Source organism: Drosophila arizonae, chromosome 3 (assembly GCF_054131065.1).
Source record: "Drosophila arizonae isolate 15081-1271.41 chromosome 3, UAZ_ARI_1.0, whole genome shotgun sequence".
NCBI classification, from domain to species: domain Eukaryota; kingdom Metazoa; phylum Arthropoda; class Insecta; order Diptera; family Drosophilidae; genus Drosophila; species Drosophila arizonae.
In genome coordinates this window covers 16,710,836-16,733,351 of record NC_142923.1, presented here as the reverse complement: position 1 = coordinate 16,733,351, position 22,516 = coordinate 16,710,836, and the positions used below count along the sequence as shown (strand labels likewise).

General features: G+C 41.5%; 1 long non-coding RNA gene across 3 annotated transcripts; it reads left to right on the top strand.

Annotated features, from left to right (window-relative positions):
• Positions 1–1,402: 1,402 nt before the first annotated feature.
• Positions 1,403–20,841, top strand: LOC149269750 (uncharacterized). 3 transcript variants are annotated; one of them, XR_016268910.1, is made up of 4 exons: positions 1,403–2,369; positions 9,866–9,930; positions 13,344–17,515; positions 18,642–20,841. It is a non-coding gene; the product is annotated as an uncharacterized LOC149269750 (long non-coding RNA). The 3 variants fall into 3 exon arrangements; XR_016268908.1 differs by having other exon boundaries at positions 13,344–20,197; positions 20,267–20,841; XR_016268909.1 differs by lacking the exon at positions 18,642–20,841 and having other exon boundaries at positions 13,344–17,199; positions 17,268–18,295.
• Positions 20,842–22,516: the final 1,675 nt, after the last annotated feature.

Sequence of the window (22,516 nt, the reverse complement as noted above, 5' to 3'; positions counted from 1 at the left end):
ATCAATTTTTTGTTAGAGGTACGAAGTTCTAGAAAATGGTTTGCTCTATATGAAATGTAGTCCATTAATTTACTTTCATAAACAATTTATTGGCATTCATTATTTATTTATTAATTATTTGCACATTTTAAATCCGTTTAAGAGTAAAGGAAAGTAAATGGATCTGACCAGATATTGGCGTGTTGGCGCTATTAATAAGAACTCAACGATTGCCAGTAGCACAACGTTAAGAGATTTAAAAAAGTATTTTATTTCGTGAGTTTGGCGAATGCATTACAGCACAAGTATATAAATTTCTTTCTTGATCATTTATGGCCGCTGATGTTTAGCCGAATGGAAAGCTAGGCATTGGAAAGAGCCACAGAATCAAAAGTTTGTTGGCCGCAGCGGCAACAGCTGCAATTTGTTGCTGCAACTAATTGCATTTGGCCAACGGTCACCGGTAGCACAGATCGTCTAACGGTTACTTCCGTTAAACAGACATAGCCAAGCGATGAAAAATAGCGAATGATTCTCTAACCAAATCAAAGCATAGAGCACCCAACAACGATCAATGTAACAGTAGCGAAAAGTTTCCACATGAATGCAGCTGCCAGCACGAGCTCAGGCTGAGGCTGGAGCTGAGGCTGAGGCTGAGCTGGCCAGGGCGGAAGTAGCGGTCATTGGAAGGTTCAATCGATGGCTAGGACGATGCTGAACGATCATCAGCGTAATGAACAATTAGAGCCTGAGGTGGCCGTCGCGTGGCTCCCAACAAGTGCCAACTTCCGATTGCAATTGCTAGATGTGTAGTAGGTAGGTATGATATGATGATATGCGTATAAATCTATTGGTAGTCAGTTCCTCTGGGCCTTTAATAAGGGAGTTGTTAAAGAGATTGCCGTTGCATTAAGAATTACAGCTGGGAGCAGTGGCTTATAGCGGAAGTGATGTGCTTGCCTCGAAAGGTTCACATGGCATCGGGTCAAGTCGAGGCGACATACAAGCGACAACTTGAAATTCTAGCGAAAATTCGGAAACGCAGGTCTTAAGCAATATCTGGCCCAAGTTGCGGTCGATGGGCCAAAGGGAGGTGGCGGCAATTCAGCTAACGAAACTGGAGTCAGAAGCAGAGCGCCCGAGCTAATGATCATTGCAATGAACCTGAGCGGCAGACGGAGAAAGATAGAGACAGAGCGAGAATGAGAATGAGTGAGCGAAATAGGTACAGAATGAGATGGGCTCAGCGTGATCGAGAGAGCGATCGAGAGTAAGCAAGACGGCTAGCTGTGCACAGCGAAGCAAGTAATTACACCTGTGCTAATACGCTTCACTGAGCGCGCCATGCGCAAGTGAGATAAGCATAACAGCTGTTGGAGAGTAGCGTAGCCAGCACCGCGGCGAGGTTACAAAAACCCCGTGCCATGAGCGCAGACAGCCAAGTCGCAAATTGGAACGCAAGCGAACAACGTCGCGTTCTGCCTCAATATCGTCAAACAGTGTGACCAGAGTTAAGCTCTACAAGAGCCTCAGACAGAGAGAGAGAGAGAGCGAGCGAGAGAGAGGAGAGTTGGCTAGTGTCTCAGGGCAGTTGCTCAGTCTTACCTTGTATACGGTTTGTGTTGTTGTTGTTGTTGCTGCGGTTGTTGCTGCTGCTGCTGCTATTGTTGGTGGCGCGTTTTTTGTGTACGTTGCTTTTGGTTACCTGTCGTGTTGGCCACGTTTGTGACGATCCGATCAGTGCACCGTCAGCGAGCGGCGCGCGCAGTTTGGGGCTTCAGCAAACAGTCGCACAGTCACCGTCAACAACAACCACAACATCAGCAATCGCAGGGGAAGAGAGAGAGAGAGCAACAGATAGCACGGCAAAGTGTTAGATAAACTGATAATACAATAGAAAATTAGAAAAAGTCACAGAAACGTGGCGTACAAAACTTACAAAAAAAGAACTGAACAAAAAGGAAAAATAAAAAACCTAAAAAACAAAAACAATAATAAATAACTGCAAAGCAACAACAATTAAGAAAAAAAATGCGCAACGTCAACGGCGAAACGGCGCAGTGTCAATAAAACTCTCGAATTCATTAACACGACACAAAACGTTCTATTAGTAAGCACTTGCAAATTTGACGAAATGAAATGGAGACGGCGACTCGAGCAAGCCGAGACAAGCTACAAATTAGCGTGGAGAGACCCTATCGAATCGGCAAAGAGGAGCAACACAACAATCGAACTGCGGTTGAAAGGTCTAAGCTATCAAATAGTGAAGAGCTATGCAAACAGACACACAGACAGATATCATAAAAGTCAGACCCGGACGCAAAACACAGAATGCTCAAGTTTCGAGTCATAAAAACGCTGCGATCATATCCTTGGCCTCTAAGGTTCAGGTGAGTCTTAAAATAATACATTTATATTTCCTTAAAGCAGGTTATATATAAATATATAAATGTTTTTATTTTATTTTTTTATATGTGAAATATATACAAGTTTTCAAATAATTATACCGAGCTCTGAATTTCGAGCGAAAAGCGAGATTTATGGCTATAAACTATGAACTCTGGGGAGACTTTTTTGTATATTATATAATATAATATATGTATATATTGAAACACACACACACGAAACTCTGAGTTAATATTTATATAATATTTATATATATATATATCTATATATATATTTTGTCGTCACAAATATACAATCACCTATAGAGACAGTTTCAAGCTTACATTTTTTTTATTTACTTAAAGTATTCGATTTGTTTAGAGCTCAGGTCTTTATGTCTGAATTTGTGTCAGTTTACGGCTCGAAATAGAGTAACTCTCATATGATATATCAATATCACAATTATAAGAGCTAAGCTCTGTTTATTTTTTTTTAAATCTATGTACGATTAAATTGTGATTTTATACAATTTAATAATAATTTAATTTAAAATTGAGCTGCAGTCTATTTTTATTTTGCTAATATTCAAATTTGATAATTTATTATTGTCTTACAAATTGAAAAGTTCGATAGAATTATAAAAATATGTATTTTACGAATATTAAAAATGTCTTAGGCATTTTTAAGGCTCCAGCTTAATACCTAGTATACAATCAAGAGCTGAAATTCTGTTTAAAATAAAAAACGACCACGTTTTTTTTAGCAGGCTTACAATTATTAGTTGGCTTCCAAAATAGACGCATAGTTACAAGCCAAAAATCTGGCAAAAAAACATAAAAATATATGTCTTTCTTTGTGCTTAATCATTTCACATAATTTGTAGCATAAACATTTAGCGGCGCCTTAAACAAGTCAATAGACGATTAAAAAAATGATTTTTCAAAAAATGATTTTTGTAGCCCACACAAAAGGTAAACGGGCCAAAAAAAAAAAAAAAATATTAATAAATAAAAGGAAAAAATGAAAAAAATTACGGACAATGCTAAAGCAACAATAAAAGAGTTAAAGCAGGGGGAAAATGTATAATAAAAGGCAACTTTGGAGCCGTTCGACACATCGGCGAATTCTCGGCACTGAGCGGGTTTGTAGCTTTAATTGCGAGCCAAGACGGCAAGTGACATCATTTTAGGCAACTTTTTGGATTTGGCAAACAAGTTGTACTCGCAGTGTGTTGTTGTTGTTGTTGTCATTGCTGGCGTGTAGTCACAGGTTCTTTGGGCTTAATTGCTATGACTTTATTAGGTTATCAGTGCTGTGTGTATTTGTGCGGATTTTGATGTTCAATGCTGATGTGGAGTTATGTCTCATTAGCAACACGTGTGTGCTTGAAACTTGTACTTGGCTCAACAGAGGCACACACACTCACACCCATACACACACACACACTGTTGCAATATCAATTACAGCATGCCCCAGGAGCAGTCACTGGAGTCAGTAACTGGTTTTGTGAAGTCAGTACAACGAGAATGAATAAAAATACCAAAAAAAAAAAAAAAAAAAAAAAAAAAATACAAAAAAACTCATTGCTGTTTGGGACACCTCCTGCACATTGCACACAAATACACACACACACACATACGCAGAAATACAGGCAAGAGCTCCTGCAGGTTTCAAGTTGCATTTGCCTTGACTCGAACGCTCCTAAAATGACCCAGAGCTATCGCCACAGTTGTTGCTGCTGCTGCTGCTGCTGCTGTGGCAGCTACAGCTACGGCTTGCCACAACCATAAAGTTGAAGCAGGAAACCCGAACGGCAACAACAACAACAACAGCAACAATTTGCAAACTCATGCCACGCAGCCTTAAAAGGCCGCCTCATCCGCTCCACTCCGGCACGGTCCGACCTGACTCTGGCAAATAAAAGTGCGTGATTTGTGTCTTGAGCCAAGTGATGTGCCCACCACCGGCACCACCAGCACCACCAGCACCACCAAAGAGCGACAGGCGAGAGACACGGAGAGCGTCTTCAGGTCTTAAGCCTCCGACAATCCATCAGGCAAACACATTGCTAACACTGTCTCTCTTAGGAGGGGTCAACAGACCTCTCCTACGAGCCCAAGAGCCCAAGAGACCCAGCTCAGTCGCAGTTGCGCTCGCGAGCTCGTTGCCTCCGTTGGTGGCAGCAGCTGCGCATGTCTAATTGTAGTCAAAGTCACTACACTTAGCCAGGCAGCGAGTCGTGTGAATCTGCCACCAGTTCAGTTCAACTCAGCAGAGCTGTGATAATTGCCAGCGGGTCAAGCATCAAGCAGCAGCAGCACCACCACCACCAGCCGCATCACCTGAAAGTCTACGAGGCATTTAAGCTTCATCTTCAACTCCAGCTCCAACTCCAACTCCAACTCCAATTCCAGCTACAGTTCCAACTCCAACTTTAAGTTCAACTCAAAGGTTTCTTTTATCAGGCACTTGCACACGTCAACCATTTCGAGAGCGCTTTGCTTCGTACACGATCGCTACTTAAGAATGTTAACTTGCCACCGACAATGAGCTGGCTTACAAGCAAGCCACCAAGGATAAGCAGCGCAGTTTGTAAATTAAATAAATTACAGATAATAATGAGCTACAAAATGGTTAAGTGGGATAGCAAAAAAAAAAAAGTGTTTTTTTTTTCTAAAAGTAGACTGGAGAATCCTCTTCAGATTGGATAGGATAGTACTTAAATTGAATAAAACAGAATTCAATTGAACATTTTCGTACAGTGTTCTCTCCTTTAGTTGATTCTTATTCGACTGTTAGAAAAGAAATACTTCTTTGACAGATTTTTATATTATATTTTATATAAATCTTAATTTATACTTGATTCAACTAAGCAAAGTTAAGCTGTTTGAAGTTGGTTTCATTAGGATTTGTATTTAACTTTTTTGTTTAGTTATGAGTTCGTTTGAGTCTTTATTGGCTCCGTTCAGATTTTGGGAATTGTTGGCCAGTTTAGCGTCTCTCTTTTTATAATTTTCGTTTTTATCGGGTTGAATGGCAGCGACTCGGGTATAGTTGGCCACCAATTGGCTTGTTCGCTGGATTGTGTTTTGACATGTCGGGCACTTCTGGAAATGTAGCGCTTCCTGGAACGGCACCGGGCAGGGCAGGGCATGGCATATACAGTGCCCTCGCTCTCTCACTCTCATTCGCTTTATGTTTTATTTATTTAATTTTTTTTTTATTTTTATGTTTGTTTGCTTTTAGATTTTTGTTGTTTTATGCTGACGGTAGCTGACCTTTTTGGGTTTTCGTATCTTGTTTGTGTTGTTGTCACTTTTTCTACAGAAGTTGTAAAATGCTGTTCAAAGCGCCGCCAACCCTTAGCGTTAATGATCGCCGTTGGCCACAAACTGCGTCGTTCTGGCCAATTTCTAATAGCCAAGCAATTGGATAGAAGGGTTTTCTGGCTACTGGTTGCATTCTGGCAAGCAACAAATGGCATCATTTAAAAACACATTTCGCCTGCTCATCATCATGCTGGCAGTCAGCTAACAGTTGCCAAGTTTGAAGTCGAAGTCTCCATTCGCTGCTGCTGTTGCTGTTGCTTTTGCCGTGGCTGTTGCATTCGCAGTTTGTGGCTCAGTCACAGGTGCACAGCGGGCAGTAGTCACAACATAACGCTGCTCATATATCTTGGGCGGGCAGGAGGCGGCAGCGGCAGCGGCAGCGGCAGCGGCAGCGATGGTGGCGGCGGCGGCGGTGGCTTGCCGGCTGCTTCAATTGATGCTGACAGCGAATGAAAGGCGCTGCCTGGTAACTCCAGAGGTCGGGGCACAACAGCCGCTGCCTAGTCACGCTGCTTCTTGCTCGTACTTCCTCTCCAGATGTGTAAACCAGTTTCAAGCCACATACACACGACGACGACGATGACGACGACGACGACGACTCCCCAGATCAATTCTAGCAGATTTCACTTTTTCCTGATCGCCAAGTCGACTCTCGGCTCGGCACTGTCAGTTTTTTTTTATATACATTTTGTTGTTGCTGTGAGTTTTTAAGGTGCAGCTCGAACGGTTGCAACTGTTGCCTGTTGGGTGCTTGTCGTCGTTTTGTTTCTGCTACATTCACCAGCTTCCAGCTCTCTCAACGTCTGCATTGCAGTTTTTTCTTCCTTTTATCAGAATGAGTCGCACAAACATGTTGTTGTCGTTGTTGTTGCTGCTCGCTGCCCGCTGCCCGCTGCCTGCTGCCTGCTGCTATTGCTGTTGCATGCCACAAATGTGCGATTGGCATGTCAAAATAATTATGTATTGATTTTTGATCTGAGCAAATGCGGAAATTTTTGGCGACGATCTTTGAACCCACAAAACTAGAAACTTTGGGCAGTCAAAGCCTACCCAATGAATTCAAACCAAATACGTACAGCTTGCTCTAAGGATAAACGGAAAAGAAGCGAAAAAAGGAGAGGAGAGAAAAAGGAAAACAAGTTCTCCAGTTGCAAGTGGGCGCCGCCTGGTCGCAAAATGAATGACACTAAACGCTGCTGACAGCGAACATTTGTCGGTGCCGATCGCAGCGGGGCAGTTAATTACTTTTGCACGAAATTATGTTAGTTAATTGATTAAGCGTCGAATATTTTGAGCACTTGCCGATTAAACGTAAACGGGCTGCAGCCACCCGAGTGGGCAGTTCCTTTCAGCTCGCATCGTTGCCTTGCCTTGCCTTGCCTTGCCTTAAAACCTAACGTAACACAAATTTATATGTTGCTGTTTGTTGTTACCTTTGGGATGTTAAACCTGGCTGCACCCACCCACGTGATTCAGGTGGAGCCAGCGATGGCCGACTGCAGAAATTACGGCTCTGAGGCGGTATCTGTCTAAATATGTACATGGGCGTAGTTTACTTTTCTCTTTGGGGGAGAAACGGAAACTTCAAAAAAGCCGAATCGTAGCCAGATTCAAAAGTCCAGACAATTTCGTTAATCAATGTATTGATTAGTTTTTCGTTGAAGTGAAAACAATTGCAGTTCGCCTTCAAAGCACATGGAATATAAGTTTAGATACCGTTTGTTATACTCAACAATATTTCATACATGGAATTTTCTCTATCAACTAATTTTCCTATTATTGATTATAGCTTTCTGTAGCTACAACTGTTAAAAGTATACTCAACGGGCTTTAGCGTATAGAGTTACTTTTCACTTGGAATATAAACGCATTGATTGCTATACTCAGTTTACAGAGTAACCTTAGACGTATAGGTGGAAATGCTGCGCTTACTCTAGCGTCTAGACTCTGTTCAGTAGCATCAGAGAAAGCTCTCTGCAATTATTTAATAAAAAAGAAACCATTTGAGATTATAAACATAAGAATAGATATATTCCAGATTAAAAACTCATAAATGTATATCGTTTTAGGCAAATATTCTTTGGGAGGGTTTAAGAAGCTGTTGACAGCATTAGGCCAAGCAGGTTTTGACGATTTGTAAACGTTGAAGAGCTCAGAATAAAGTCAGTTGTGTTAAGATCTATGAAATATGAATGCTCAGCGGGAACAGGGCCAGACTGGCAATATAAATAAGCTGACAATAAAACAGACATAAATATCAATTATAAGCTTTGGGGGAGAGAGATCATGTTGTTTGAGCTAGTCAGGTGTAGAGGCAAAATATAGATAGACTTGGGCTGTGTTGCTTTAGTTATTAAGCAGGAGTTTCTCAAAATTAACCAGACTCAGACAATAGAAGTCGAGTCGTTCTCATTGTTATTTAAAGTGCTGCCAACGCATTGTCTAAAGTAAATATTTCTCTCTTATTGTTGTTGTTGTTGTTGTTACTGAGCATCCACTGTCAGCTGCTTGACGCATACAGCGAAAATAATATAAAATACACGACTTTTTCATAGCAGTCACGTTTTTATAGTTCGATTCCGTTTTATACCCTCTACTCACGCAGATAGTGTAGAATGGCTCCAGCTGGCGAAGAAACAACTTTGAGCATAACTAAATTCAGTTTAAGATATCTTTGTGAATGAGCGTGAAATGAAAACTTTGTGCCAGCAGAGCTTATTTTCGTTTATCTGTAAAACATTTATTACAGGGTATACTGCAGTGTATGCCATGCTCTTTTGTGCTAGCTAAATGTATATAATTTATATACATACATCAAATATTGAAACGTGTCGTTCACTTTAACGCTTTGTGTAAGCAAACAAACCAAATAAAAACCTCTAAGAGTAGGAAGAAAAAAGTTGAAAATTCTTTTCAAATCAGATTAGAAATGAAAGGCAAATCAAGAGCAACAATAAAAATTATAACAAAAAAAAAGATGAAAAATATCAGCAACAGCAGCAACATCATCAGCTTTGCTTACACAGCATAAAAGAGAAAAGAGAAGAAATACTCTGAAATGGTAGTAACAGCAAAAGGCAGATATAATATCTGTGTAAGCTGCTGCTAGCGGAGATTATGATGTTGGCCCGTTTGAGCAGGCATTGCATTGGCACTCAGACGTCGCCGGGCTGCCAAGTTAATGACAGCTTCAAGTAACGCTACGCTCCCATTCCCATTCCCATTCCCATTCCCGATTCCAGCTTCGGCTTTGACTTTGACTCTCGTGGCAATTAGTTAAGGCAGCGGCTGTACGCGGCGTATACGTAATATGGCTATATATCATCACCTGTGCCTCTGATGGCGTGTGTCTGTGTGTGTGTGTAGCTGATGAGTGCTGAGTGGCGGTCTGGCAAATAATTGCTACTGTTCATCAGCGTCGTGAGTTGCCAACATACATGTAATTAAGATCCAGCCAGCATTGGCTGGAGCTAGCACCTCGTAAAGGTCACTCTCTTGCGCTCTCTGTTACTTCCGCTCCGCTTCGCTCTCGATCTCAGTTTAAGTTTCTTCCGCTCAACATATACGCATTTAAAATGCAATAATTTAATAAGACAGAGGAACAACAAAACAGAAAATATACACACACAAAAATAACAAAAAAATTGTGCATTTGTGCATAACTTGGCACAATTATGAAATACTTGAGAGGTTTCACGCATAACCGGTTTCGCGAAACTCTACAGAAACTTCATAAATAATAATGAAGGATAATGATGATGATGTTGCAAGCAGTCAGCCAGGGGCCAGGGACCGCTATAGCATGCCACGCCACGCCACGGCACGCCACTCCACGCCAAGCTGGCTAGCCGACGAGTCAGAACAGTCAGTCGAGTCCAGTCCTCTGCTACCCTCTTCAACAGCCCCCCACCCCACCCTTATGAACTTGGGCCTGAAAGTGCCGCCAAGATTTATGCATGTAAAAACTCTGTATGAAGATAAATACAAAGTCTTGGTACAGCGCTAAAACTGAAATCCTGCGAAACGACGCAAACGTAATGGGGAATGGGCATGGTCATGGGCTAGCACATTGAGGGTGTTTACGTGGAAAAATGGCATTACAGTGGGCTTTATTTGTCAAGATTAATTACGAAACTTGCGCTAAATCATAATTTTTTCTTATTTATTTACAGGTTTAACCGATGCAGCAGGCTTCGCCGCTCAACAATGCGTTGGTGTAGCTGTACAGGTTGATAAGGTAAGTTCTTCAACATAACGATATGCTTAGATTAATATACTACATAGTAGTTTATAGTTTTCTAGTCATTTCCTTTCAAGTTCATTGCCATTTGCTCTTAATTCCAATATATACATTTGTATATATGTATATGTATATTTCCTTATAGTGAAAATCGCTGCATTTATGTATTTTCCCTAGGGTTCCTTTTTATACTCATTCATTTTTTTTTTTGTTCTGCAGCCGACAATTGAACACAGAGAAGGAAAGAGATTTCAGCCAAGTTGGGTTACAGGAGAGTTCTGTTTATGGCTTTAATTAAGAGAGACTAATCGAGGGAGTGCAGCAGTGGCTCATTAGCAGCAATTTGTTGGAGTGTGCGCCAAAGCATTTTCAGGTCCATAGCTGGGTTTAGATCATTGAGGCGTGCGTGTTTTATCCGCTAAACTAGCTATGCTTGGCAGACGGGTGTTATCTATCAAAGCGGCGAACCGAATAGCAACTACATAAATCGTAAGGCTCAAATTGACACATGTGCGCACAATCAGTGAAAGCGTGTGAACTGAACTTGAGAAATTGCCACACACAACAGACAGCAGACAACAGACGACAGACAACAGACGACGACAAGAGAAATAAATAAATAACCGCAGGTAAACAAGAGCAAAGCCTAGACTCTGGCCCGCCGTTACTTATGCATATGCAAAGAAGACCCGGTGTGTGCGAAGCGGGGGGAGGTAAACAGCAGGGCTGGCGACACACATAAATCTATATAAATGCTCACACATGAGAATGTTGTATGTTGCATGGGCAGTTGCCGCTGTTGCCGTCTGTCTGCCAACTGCTGCCGGGCTACACAGCATTTCCCATATCAGTTGACAATTTGTCAACTGCTGGCGACTTGAATGACATTCTCTATAGCTACACTGTAAACAATGGATACAAATAACACAAAATTCGTCTTGGCTCGCCAAGAACAATGAGCGCTGAAAAATGCCAACTGCAACAGCTGTAATCACGCGACTCGGTAGACTCAATTACTTTACGAATTTCGATCAAGTTGTTCGACTGCTGCCAAAGGCTTCCTTATCAAGCGCCACAACTGCTCCAAGTCTCTATCTATGTGTATATAGCAGATATTGAAGGTCTATGAGTCAGCGATGAGTATTTATTATTATATTATATTGTTACTAATAAGTCATCAATTTAAGTGAGATTAAAGGTTTTGGTTTAGATCGTTAGCCTTAGAGACCCTGAGTCAATCATAGACACATTTATTTTGAATTTGAATTTCCTCTTTTATATGGCAACCAAATTTCAATTTATTTAAAGTTTTATTGAAATTATTATGTGCTGCAGCTACAGCTATACGTTGTGACTGTCGCATAAAATAAATCTTAGAAAGGCAAGAAGTTCTCAGACTTACAACCTTGACCAATCAGTTGAGCTGTTAGTTTGCCTGAAACCTGCTTTGGGAGCTTTTATGGGGCTTTATCAATCAAACGGCCAAATGATAAGCTCTGGAGTGAACGTAAACCAAACGTATTTTATGGCCCCAGCAGGAGCAGCTATAAGGCCGAACATTCAGTAGTTAGATTCTGTTGCTCGCTTGTACTAGCTGTCTAAGACTTGGCCTATAAATCCGTAACTATTACCTATCAGCTGTTGGCATCAGCAGCAGCTCCTGTGCCCTGTGTGCGGAGATAAATGTGCCCGCGAAAACTTTGACAAGCGATTAACTTTACAATTTATCGCTTAGTCTCCAAAAAAGAAAAAATAAGAAGCATCAATTGAAGGCAGCGCCAGAGTCGAGCTGCCAATTGTCGTAAATCTTTTGCATCCCGATTCCAGTTTGGTGTGGCTGAGCCTATGCCAGCTGCTGGCTGCTGGCCGGGATCTGGCTTTATGTTGCATCATTAATTTAACTAGTTGTGGAACATGCGCCTGGGTCAGCGCCTTTAAAATACACGCCCTGATTAAAACATCAGCCCGGCTAACTAAGTTGTCGGCAACGGGGCAAACCTGCTCCAGCTGCCTGCTGTATTTATTTATGCTTGTTTAAACATATTTAATGTCATTACGGGTGCAACCAGGACCAACACGCATTTAATTATGCGCCCAGCGCATTAAATTAATGAACACTTTTATCAGCGTGCCACGGCCAGACTGCAGATGGAGAGAGAGAGTGAGAGGGAGGCAGAGGGAGAGCGAGAGAGAGAAAGATACAAGTTTTCGTTTGTTGGCACCACGCAGAATCAAGAAGCTGTTCCAATATATTTATTGCAGCGTCTCCTTGTTCTCCTGTTGCTGTTGTTGCTTTTGTTGCTGTCTTCGTCGCCTTTTGCCGCGTTTTAATCGCATTTAATATATCATTTTATTAAGCCAATCGGCTGGCTGGCTGGCTGGATGACTGGGTGACTGGCTCTTGGCTGGCTGGCTGGCTGGAGTCATCTTCGCTACGGCGGCTCGATGTCTTCTTTGGCTGCTTAGCGTCTGGGTTGTCAATTTGCGTAATGCTGTCATAAGGCTGTCAGTTTATCATACGCTCGCTGGGCAGCTCGCTTTATATTCATTCATTTAAGCAATGACTTTAAGCGGCGCCTGTGGCGACATCTGACGACACCTAGGCAAATGCAATTCTCTGCGCCTCTGACAGCTAGTTGAAACTGAGCTATGTCTGGCATTTAATTGTGGCATGTGTGGCAAGTTCCGAGTAACTGCAGTTATGCTGCTACACCAACTGTGTCTGCAGCTGCAAAACTGCAAAGCTGCAAACAACATTCCATTCGCTCAAACCGATCCAGCTAACCAGCTAGATTGTCAAATGCAATCCAACTAGCCACCCTACGAACCAACTCTTTTGCCTTTTGCCAATTGCCAATTGCCTGCTGCCTGCTGCCTGTTGCCTGTTGCCTGTAAATGTGCCTCGGGCTGCAGCAGGCTCTGCCTAGCTCTCTCAGGCTGACCACATAGCTCACAAACAGGCCCAGCTAGAGTTAGTCAGCCTTCGACTTATTGTGGCAGTTATTTCTTTTTTGTTTTCGTTTGTCTGTTTCCTGCCCATAATGTAAGCCAGAGCATTAGCTCTATTTAATGACGGCAAAGTGGTTTCGTATAGCATAAATCAGTACTCAAAAAAAGCAACTTACAAATAAATAACAATCAATTGAAATTGATGGCTTTCCTTTGACAATTGGCAATTGGCAGTAAATAGACATGTTGAGGAAATGATTTATAGATTTGTATATATGTATAATTTAAATCAAGTAAATTAAGAGAAGAAGAATAAATATGACGTATATAAATATATGTTATGTATTATATATATAGCTTCTCGTTAAGTAACCCTCGTGCATAGCAACGGCAATAGTTGACATTAACATGAATCCCATTGATACTTATGTCGCATGTATTATGTTCTCCTCTGTTTGCAGAATGAAATGTGCCTGAATCGAAGCTGACTGCATCCTGAACTTGTCAATCATGGAACTGATCTGCATATTGGCTGGAAGGCTAGCGCACGCTTCCTGTTGGGTAAGTTGATACTAGAGACAGCTAAGGCTGACAGATCAGATTGATGTTTAGTCAGAGAGAGAGAGAGAGAGAGAGAGGGAGAGAGTGAGCGAAACAATGCCAACTCTTTGACAGAGATAGACACATCCATAAACTCATCTAGTCGACCCCGTCAGTGTATAGACCTGACCTCTGCTAGCTGCCAAGACTAATTTATCAAATGGTTCAAGGGTGGCCCATCAAAGCCACACGAGCTGTGTGGAAACTGAAACTGAAAAAAAAAAAAAAAAAAAAAAATACAAATGCGTTTTTAAACCATTGAGCAACGCCTCTTTCTAACAGTTTTCTGTTATTAGTTTGGGTTTCCATTCGCTTTTTCCTTTCAGAAATTTGTGTTTGATTTTTGTTAATTGCCGCTTATTATTCTTGGAGCCATTTGGCCATGTTGGCGAGTGGGTTTAATGGTCTTATACAAAACTAAAATTCTAATTAACAAAATATTTAAGAAAACGAATAAAACAAAAACAGTTTGTGAAAACCAAAAAACCAGAAAAAAAGAAACTATTTTGGGCATTGTAAGAACGTCAAAGCAATTAATCATAAAAAGAAACAGAAACAGACTCTGTGAGGAATCTCTACTTTGTTGAGCTGCTAACAAAGCCTATGCTTTGTGTTTCTCTTTTAGGAATGCTCACAGTGCCAAGTCGTAGAATATCAGCCAAGTTAACGTTAACGTTAACATTAACGGTAACGTTTACGTTTACCTGCAGTTGAATAAGCAGTTGGATCACTTTTCGACAGATAAATTAAGTCATAAATCATTTTGTTTGCAGAGCTATCAAAGGAACCGCTCAAAATCATTCGAAATTAATTAATACTCATAAAAAAACTATAATTAAACCAAAGACAGGCGACAAAACTAAAAAAGAATAGTTAGGAGTCTTCTAGATCTAGAAGGAGAGAGTTAGAGAAGGAAGTGAGAGAGGGACGTATAAAGAGAGCGAGAGAGAGAGAGCGAGAGAGAGAGAGACAGAGGCTGTACGAGGTATATTTATCTTTTTCAACTGAAATGCTAACAAGTCTAGAGTCGAAAGTGGCGTCGTGGCCGGGGCAAGCTATCGCATGTGATTGAAATGAAATATAAAATTACATTAAATTACCGGATGTAATTGCGGTGGTCGTGCCAGTCGCTCACAGTCCGCTCAGTAGCTGGCTCAGAGCTAGCCTCTTACGCTGCCCAATGAATCATGGTCAAAACAAAATGCGTCGCAATTGTTGCCAGAGTCAGGGCTCGAGCCAGAGCCAGAGCCAGAGCCAGCCAGTGAGCCAGTCAGCCAGTCAGGCAAATAGACTCAAGCAACGAACTTGAAGCACTTGGTGTGGGCGCACGCTCTCATGACCAAAAACAAGAAGTAAACAACAACAACATTAACAACAACAGTCGAAACAAAAAGGCAGGCTGCCCACGCTACATTCAAGACGAACAATTGTAAATGAGGATCGGGTCCAAGTCAATGACTCGTTTCGAGTATCTTATCAGAGGCAAACGATTTTGTCAAATGACAACTGCGGCACATTAAATGCGTCTTTTTCACGCCACACGACATTTTCAATGTGCATTTAGTTGTCAATTATTTTTGATAGGCTGCCGAGTGCGCATGCCATGATAAGAGCTCATGCGAGCCCGGCTTACGGCCCAGCTCGTGCACTCGCTGCGATCTGGCTCTGTGCTGAGTGCAGGCCATTTGCATATTGAGCGCTTGTTCGCCGCGGTCTTCAGCCTCAGATATGGCAAAAGTGGTTTTATTTAGCTGTGCGTTCTCGCATTCGGACGTTTCGGTTTTGTTAGCAACTTTCCATATAGCAAACAGGCAGCTGGCATAACTGTTCCTCGACAATGTCACAAATCATAGATATATTGTTGTTGTTTTCGGCTAACGTACGCGTAATTTATGGTTTTGAATGAGCTCAACGTGTTTGTGGCAGAAGATTTTGGCTAAAAGATTCGTCACGAATTCGCAATTGTTTAGCTTTCCCATGATAAAAATTAATTTAATTGAAGAATTCAACAAAATAAACAAAATTAAAGTTCTCTTAATGAGTTTTTGTAGCGGATAGACTGGCGAACTGATAGCAATGAGAAGGATCCATATGAATATCTCTGATTTATATTGATAAATGAGAGATATTGCATAGATTCGCGTACCTTAATATATGGAGTAACAGATTTCTGATGGTTCTTCAGTTTCTAAATCTATCAATCTACTTCGGGGCTTTAGCTTCAGATCTAAAGCCCACTATCGTTAGCTTATAATAACTGCTGAAAGCTAATTATATCCGTTTTAATTACTCCACTTAACTGAAAGCTACTCCAAATAAATTCAGATCATAGCTGAAAATCATTTTTGAAACTACTTTATATATCTCATGCCTAGCAGCTGACCTATATGAAATACTGAGTACTGAGTATTTCTCGTGTCCATATTGTTATGCGATTTCGTTAAAAATAATTTGCGCAAAAAAAAAAAAAAAAAAAAAGGAGAATTGGGAAAAAATGAAGTTTGCAGTGCATATGCCACGCACGTAGCAACAACATCAACGACTGTGCAACAACAATCAGACAATCATGCACATAATCATGCCATCAATATATATGTATATATATATATATGGCAATTATCAATGAAATTTATAACAATCCACGAAATGTAACGAAAACATAACCGACCAATAAAAATTTCATTTTCATAAGCTTGCAGCAGCAACAACAACAACAGCAACAACAACAACAGCAGCAGCGAGGAATGAAAAAGGAATCGGGCCGGGCATGGATAGGAGGCATGCTGCCATTGCAGCTGCATTTAATGTGAATGCCGCGTGCTGTGTCCAGTTCGTCATACTCAACATTTTGATGTTGTTGCTGTTTCTGATTTTGCTGCCTGTGATCTGCATCATAAAAACGTGCCAGATTGATGCGTGATTGAAATGCCAATTGGCTTTGAGTCCAGAGCTGTGGCCAAACCTGAAGTTGCCTCGTTAATGTGGTTGTTGCTTGTGGATATACGTTTGTATATGTATGTATGTACATTTGAGGCACGTTATATACTTGGACTCGAACAGCGTGTATTCTTACCGTTAAGACTGCGTAAGGGGCTTCTTTAATCGTGTCTTCAATCTCATCTCATTTTTCTTTTCTACCTGCCCCTGTTTGCATTGTCATTGCAGACAATTAGAACTGGTCTCTGATTCCGTGCGGCATTTGACTGCAATTTGCTTAAAAAGGCCGCTAGATAAACGATAAACAGTTGTTACTGTTACCTTTGGCCATATACGACGACGTATCTATGTATATGTATATACAACGAATTTCCGACGCTTACCGTTCAATTCCTCTGCCATGACATGGTCAAGACCATGACTAGTTTTTCTCTACGTTTTTCACTTCTGGTTTTATCTTCTACTTCTACTCTTTGCCAACGGGTAATTTCAGATTGCTACAGAGCTTGCCAAGCATTCAGCTAATAGAAATTATTTCTAATTTGTTCTTGCCATCAGTAACACCCAGATAGATATAATATATATATTAATATTTTATTTCAATTCGCCCAACATTTATTTGGTTTGGACTTAATTTACTAATTTCAAAATTTGACATCAATTAAAATTCAAAAAGTTTCCCAAAATGCTTTAAAATTTATTTCGAGACTTTTTTATGAGGGATCTCAATTTTAAAATATAAATTCAAAATATAGAATGCATATTTGCAGTGTATATTAGGTTCGTTAACGTATACGAGCTTTTTCGTTGAAGCATTTCTATTAATATTTATGGGTTTGTCGTTGAAGCCTTTGCTTTGGCCGTGATGAATGAGTGTGCTGAGGCAGCTGCAGATCTTCGCAACAGCAACTGGCGCCAGTGAACGGCGACAGGCAGTAAAGTGCTGGCCATGTAGGGCATAGACAACTCAACGGACCGATCAAGCAGAGCAAGAGAAAGAGAGAGAGAGAGAGAGAGAGAGAGAGAGAGAGAGAGAGAGAGAGAGAGGCACACACAGAGAGAGAGAAGTAGAATAGTGGGCAAGTTGGACAACCTAGTAAGTATCAATGAGAGGCTGCGGTCTACAAATGACTCTTATCTCTTGCTGGCAACAAATTGACCATTTCAATTAATGAAAAACGCACTTAAACATTAAAGAGATGCTCGGACAGTCGGACTGTCGGACTGTCGGACAGCCGGACAGCCGGACAGTCGGACATCGGCATCAAGTGTTGGCGCTAATGATGCGATGAGATGCGCGCGCGGATGCGAAAATCGTACGACGTGCGTTGGCCAGAGAACCAGAGTGAGCGAGAAGGAGAGAGAGAGAGATGTAAAAACAGACACCGCTCACATTTGCATATTTTCTTGTCGGTTTGGCTGACGATGATTATTGCTGGGGCCAGAGATTAAGCGCGTAAATTTGTCGTTAAAAATCATGTTGAGATCGTGAGCCGAGCCGGCGTAGACAGAGACACGCGATTTCGCTGCAAACCCGCCAAAACAGCAGCTGTTGATTTTTAACTGTTTTTTTCTCTCTCTTTCGTTGTTGTTGTTTTTGGTATTTATTTGCTTGGCTGTTGATTTGATTGCAGCGCTTTTTGATTGATGGCTGTCGCCTCGCGCTGCATGCCCGGCATGTCAATGAGCCTGGCTAGCTACCTAACTGACTGACTGACACACTGATTTACCGTTGCATGATAAGCAGCGTGCGCAAAACAAAATAAACAGAGAGAAAGAAGCAGAGAAGTGGCAATTACATGAAGTGGAGCAGCATTCGGCATTTCGACATTTGCATAAATTGGTCGCAGCGAAATGAAAGACTTAGGCAACAAACTTGATTACAATTTGCCATCTCGTCGCGTCGCGTCGCGTCGCGTCGCATCGCTTTCTTCGTGACTAATTTGAGTCTACGTTTTTCCCAAGAGTTAAAGTTGAAGTTTGCAGTCAGGGGCCAAAGGTTATTTGTAATTCGTTTTCGATGTTACAATTTGGTTGCATTAACTCAATTAGCCTGTCCGAGACGTCGCGTCGCTCGGCTCCATTTTGCCCAAGAATCATTTGAAATGCAACAGTTAATTAGTTCGCCAAGCACGATAATCTTTTTAATTGGATTTTCTGCATTTCTTTTGTTGTGATTTCATTCCATACGTATTGTTTTTTCTTCCCAAATTGAATCGCAGTTGTATGCAGCACGCAGCGGCAAAGCCACAAAACGATTTTCACAGCGAATTATGAGGCCAACCGCAGCGCCCAAAGATGCCTCAACTCCAACTTCAGCCACAGCTACAGCAAAGGCTACTAACATGCAATGGCTAGGTGGGAACGTGTATTTCCCACGCATGTTTGGCCTCTTTCCTACGAACGACTTCCGCGAGCTTCGCGCGGCTAAAATAAAATAATTTGCGTTTTTGATTAAATCGTGGGATAGATCAAAGCAGCGATGCCTTATCAGGCAGCCGCACAGGTGAACAGTTAGCGGCCTCAACGTGGGATAGATATGTAAATCGAACAACGCTTCTGTAGGCTGCTCCTGTTTCCAAACGGGTGAGTTCCCAGGTTTCATATCTGGGAGAGACTGCGCTTGGATCTTTCAATTGAGCATAGCCAGAGTACCAGCAGGTGAGTAAGTTAGTTTTCGTTGTTTCGCATCTCGGCACAGTTAATGGCACTGGAAGAATTCACGGGGTTTTTCTAACACGCCCGTGATCTCTTAGTGGCATCTATGGTGCGGGATATTACGTTCAACAACTGAAAGCTTTTCGCCTTATTCCTAATTGTGTTAATTGAGCCGTAAAAAAGAAGCAAAATACCACGACAAAAACTTGTAAACGGGTTTATTCGTGTGTGTGTGTGTGTGTGTGTGTTTTTTTTTTGTATTCTACGTGCGTGATATGAAACAAACAGTGGCCAGTTTTTTGTCAGTTGGTAACAGGCTCAAGCTGCAATAAATTGGTTAGCTGCTTTGTCGTGATAAGCTCAGCGTTCATTGTGGGAAATGAATTATTGTTTTTGTTGCCTACGCTCATTAACACCTGGGCTCAGCAATCTAATTCTTAAATACCGATTGTAAATTTAAGAGAGAGCAAAACTGAAAAAAATGGAAAACGAAATAATTTGAAAGAACTCTAAACCTTCATGAAGTTTACAGCGTTTGTTTGGGGTCTTGGGAACCTTTTGGAGCGCCGGACGTGTCAGCCTTGAAAAATCACATTTCACACTGCCCGCTGATGGACAGAGGCATTGCTACAATTAATAGTTCAATGAACTTCAACTAAAGCGAGCGGATGGAACGGTGGCAGCACCAGCAGCAGCAGCAGCAGCAGCAGCGAAGACTGGATAAAAAAAGCAGCCGCAAGAGCTGGGAGTGAGAGAAGAACAGAAAGTTCCATAGCTAGGCCCGAACCATGGATAATAGCCCAGCGCAGCAGCTACAAAAAAGAAAGAAAAAGTCAAGAGAGAGAGGGAGAGAGGGAGAGAGAGAGAGAGAGACCAGAAGAAAAAAAGATAATTAACTTTTTTCCTTTTTGTACTAAGTATGCCAACTGAATGAGCCGCAGTTCGTCAACAAGTTGCCAAGAGACGAACAAATTACAGCGCATTACTAAAATACCCGCATCTGTGTGAGAGCGCAGTATCATGGGAGCTGCAGTTGCTGCAGGGTTGCTGGCGTTGTAAGCCACAAGACAGAAGACGGTGCCCGACTCGAGGGTGTCTAGGGCGACTATCTGGGTCTCAGGTTTGTCCACTGGACGCATCAATGAATCCATGCATATATTTTCTTTCTTATTGCAAATTCTTATGGCAGAGGTCACACACGGCTTACAAGCGAATTCCTGCACGAGCTCTTTGATGACGAGAGCTCTGCACTTGTCCTCCAACAACACTAGCTCCAGAGACATTCGCGTTCCGCTCGGATGATCTCGGAAGTGCAGGTAGCAGCGTTTCCTGTTTGCCAGCCAATCGCAATAATACATGAGACACCTTTAACAATGAATTAACTAACATCTCAATTGTGAGCGAAGGCACAGAGTACTTGACTTACATCAATTTTAGCTAGAGCTAAAAATACCCCATTGCCCTTTCATTATTATTGTTTTATTGCTATACTTTAATTTTGCATATTTGAGAACTAAATTTGAAAAAAGTATATCACTTCTAAACATGGAATAGCAAATAAAGTCGATAATCAATTCTGCAGTTTATTGAACTAGGGGGAAATATATATTGATATTGATTATATAAGATTGATAGAATCTATGTTGAATTGGTTAACTAAACTAGAATAGATTGCCCATATAAGATTTGAGTCTTTTGCTTTCTTTGATTTCGAAAAGATGCGGACATATCAAGCGAATCAATTTAACAACTGATCAATTTTCCCCCCCAGCTGGGCGAAGACTGCGAACTGGAATTGGAAATGCACGGAGTTTACTTGTTGCTGCTCGGAGTAAGGCCATTAAATGACGACAGCCCGAATTGCGAGCCAAATGTTGGCTGCCTGTTGTTAGTGTCACAATATGCCATGGAAATTTAGAAAATTGCCTTTAATCAGTTGCGAAAATGAGCTGCACAATTTGAATGGCCCATGGGCCGAGATACAGCAAAAGAAAACTTGTAATCAAACCAAAAACAGAAAGAAGGAAAAAACCGAGCTTAAGACTGTGGGAAATGAGGCAATTGCTGAGCTGTTGGCCATTTGGAAACGCGCTCCAGATTTGTCCATAACACGGCCTGACCGCTGGGGTTCTTGCGTGGGTGGCACTTCTGGCGGGGACGCAGCTGTGCGTTGAGAGATTTTCCTCTTTGCTGGAATGCGGCGCCATTTGCCATGAGAATTGCGGCAGTTCACACAGTCAACGGCGGGTCGCACTTTGATTGACGTCTTGGCTAAATTATGTAAATTATAGCAAGATATCCAGAGAGCGAATCAGAGAGAGAGAGAGAGCGAGAGAGAGAGAGAGAGAGAGACAGAGAGACAGGGAATAGCACGCTTCGTTTTGTTGATCTATGAGCCTCGATTACGAGGCGGCAAATAAAAACAAAAAGAAATTCCTCAACGTAGCTAAAAGCTGCACAAATAAAGCGCAGCTAAACTGTTGCAGTTGCTGATGCAGTTGCAGTTGCAGTTGCTGTAGATGCCAAGTGCGGCAGCTGCTGCTGGCAAACCTGCCGCCAGCAGTCTAGCTCCTTTGCAAATGATGATGAGGCACACAGTCTTAGCAGCAGCAACAAGAATTACAAAGCCAAGACATCCATGGGCCATGACAAAAGACAAGTTGTCGTTCTTCCCAAAATTAGAGGCATTTACATGCCGGCTAGCGAGAGACAGAGACAAAGACAAAGAGAGAGAGAGAGGGAGAGAGAGAGAAGCACATAATCTGAGCAAGAGTGGGACAACATTTATGGACTCTGTGTAAACATTTTGAGCGAACGTTTTAGACGCATCAATGCAGCTGGCTAAGATCTGTATTGGCAGACTTAAGACTCCAACTGCGACTGCGTCTGTGGACGGAACTATGCAAATATTTTTGAAGCAATTTTCAGCTTAAATACCTTCAAAACGAGGCGTGTCATATTAGCCAACTGCTCGCTTCTATTTGGTTTGGTGCACACTTGTTAACTCTTTTGCCCATAAGCCAATAATAAGACAATACGAGGAGGAAGCCTCAGGCTCAGGCTAAGGCTGGTTGAATTATGCAAAACAGGCATTCAAAGTTTAACTTCAAAGCTAACCTTTCATTCGAAGGCTTTTATTCCAGTGATTAAGCAGTGATTAAAGATTAATGATAATTATATTGTTATTTTAAGCGAATTGATCGGATGTGTGATTTTTAGTTTTGGAAGAAATAGTTTCATCTGTTTTACTATAAACTCAATGGAGCTAAATAGCAACTGGAGGCAAATATGTAAAACTTTTAACTATAGGCTTGAGATAGATATTACAGTAAACTCTAACTTGTTGCTGCCATGAAACGCATAAAATATTATTTATATAAAATAAAAGAATGTCCAAACAAATCAAACTAAACATTTAGCTCATATCATTCTCCTATCA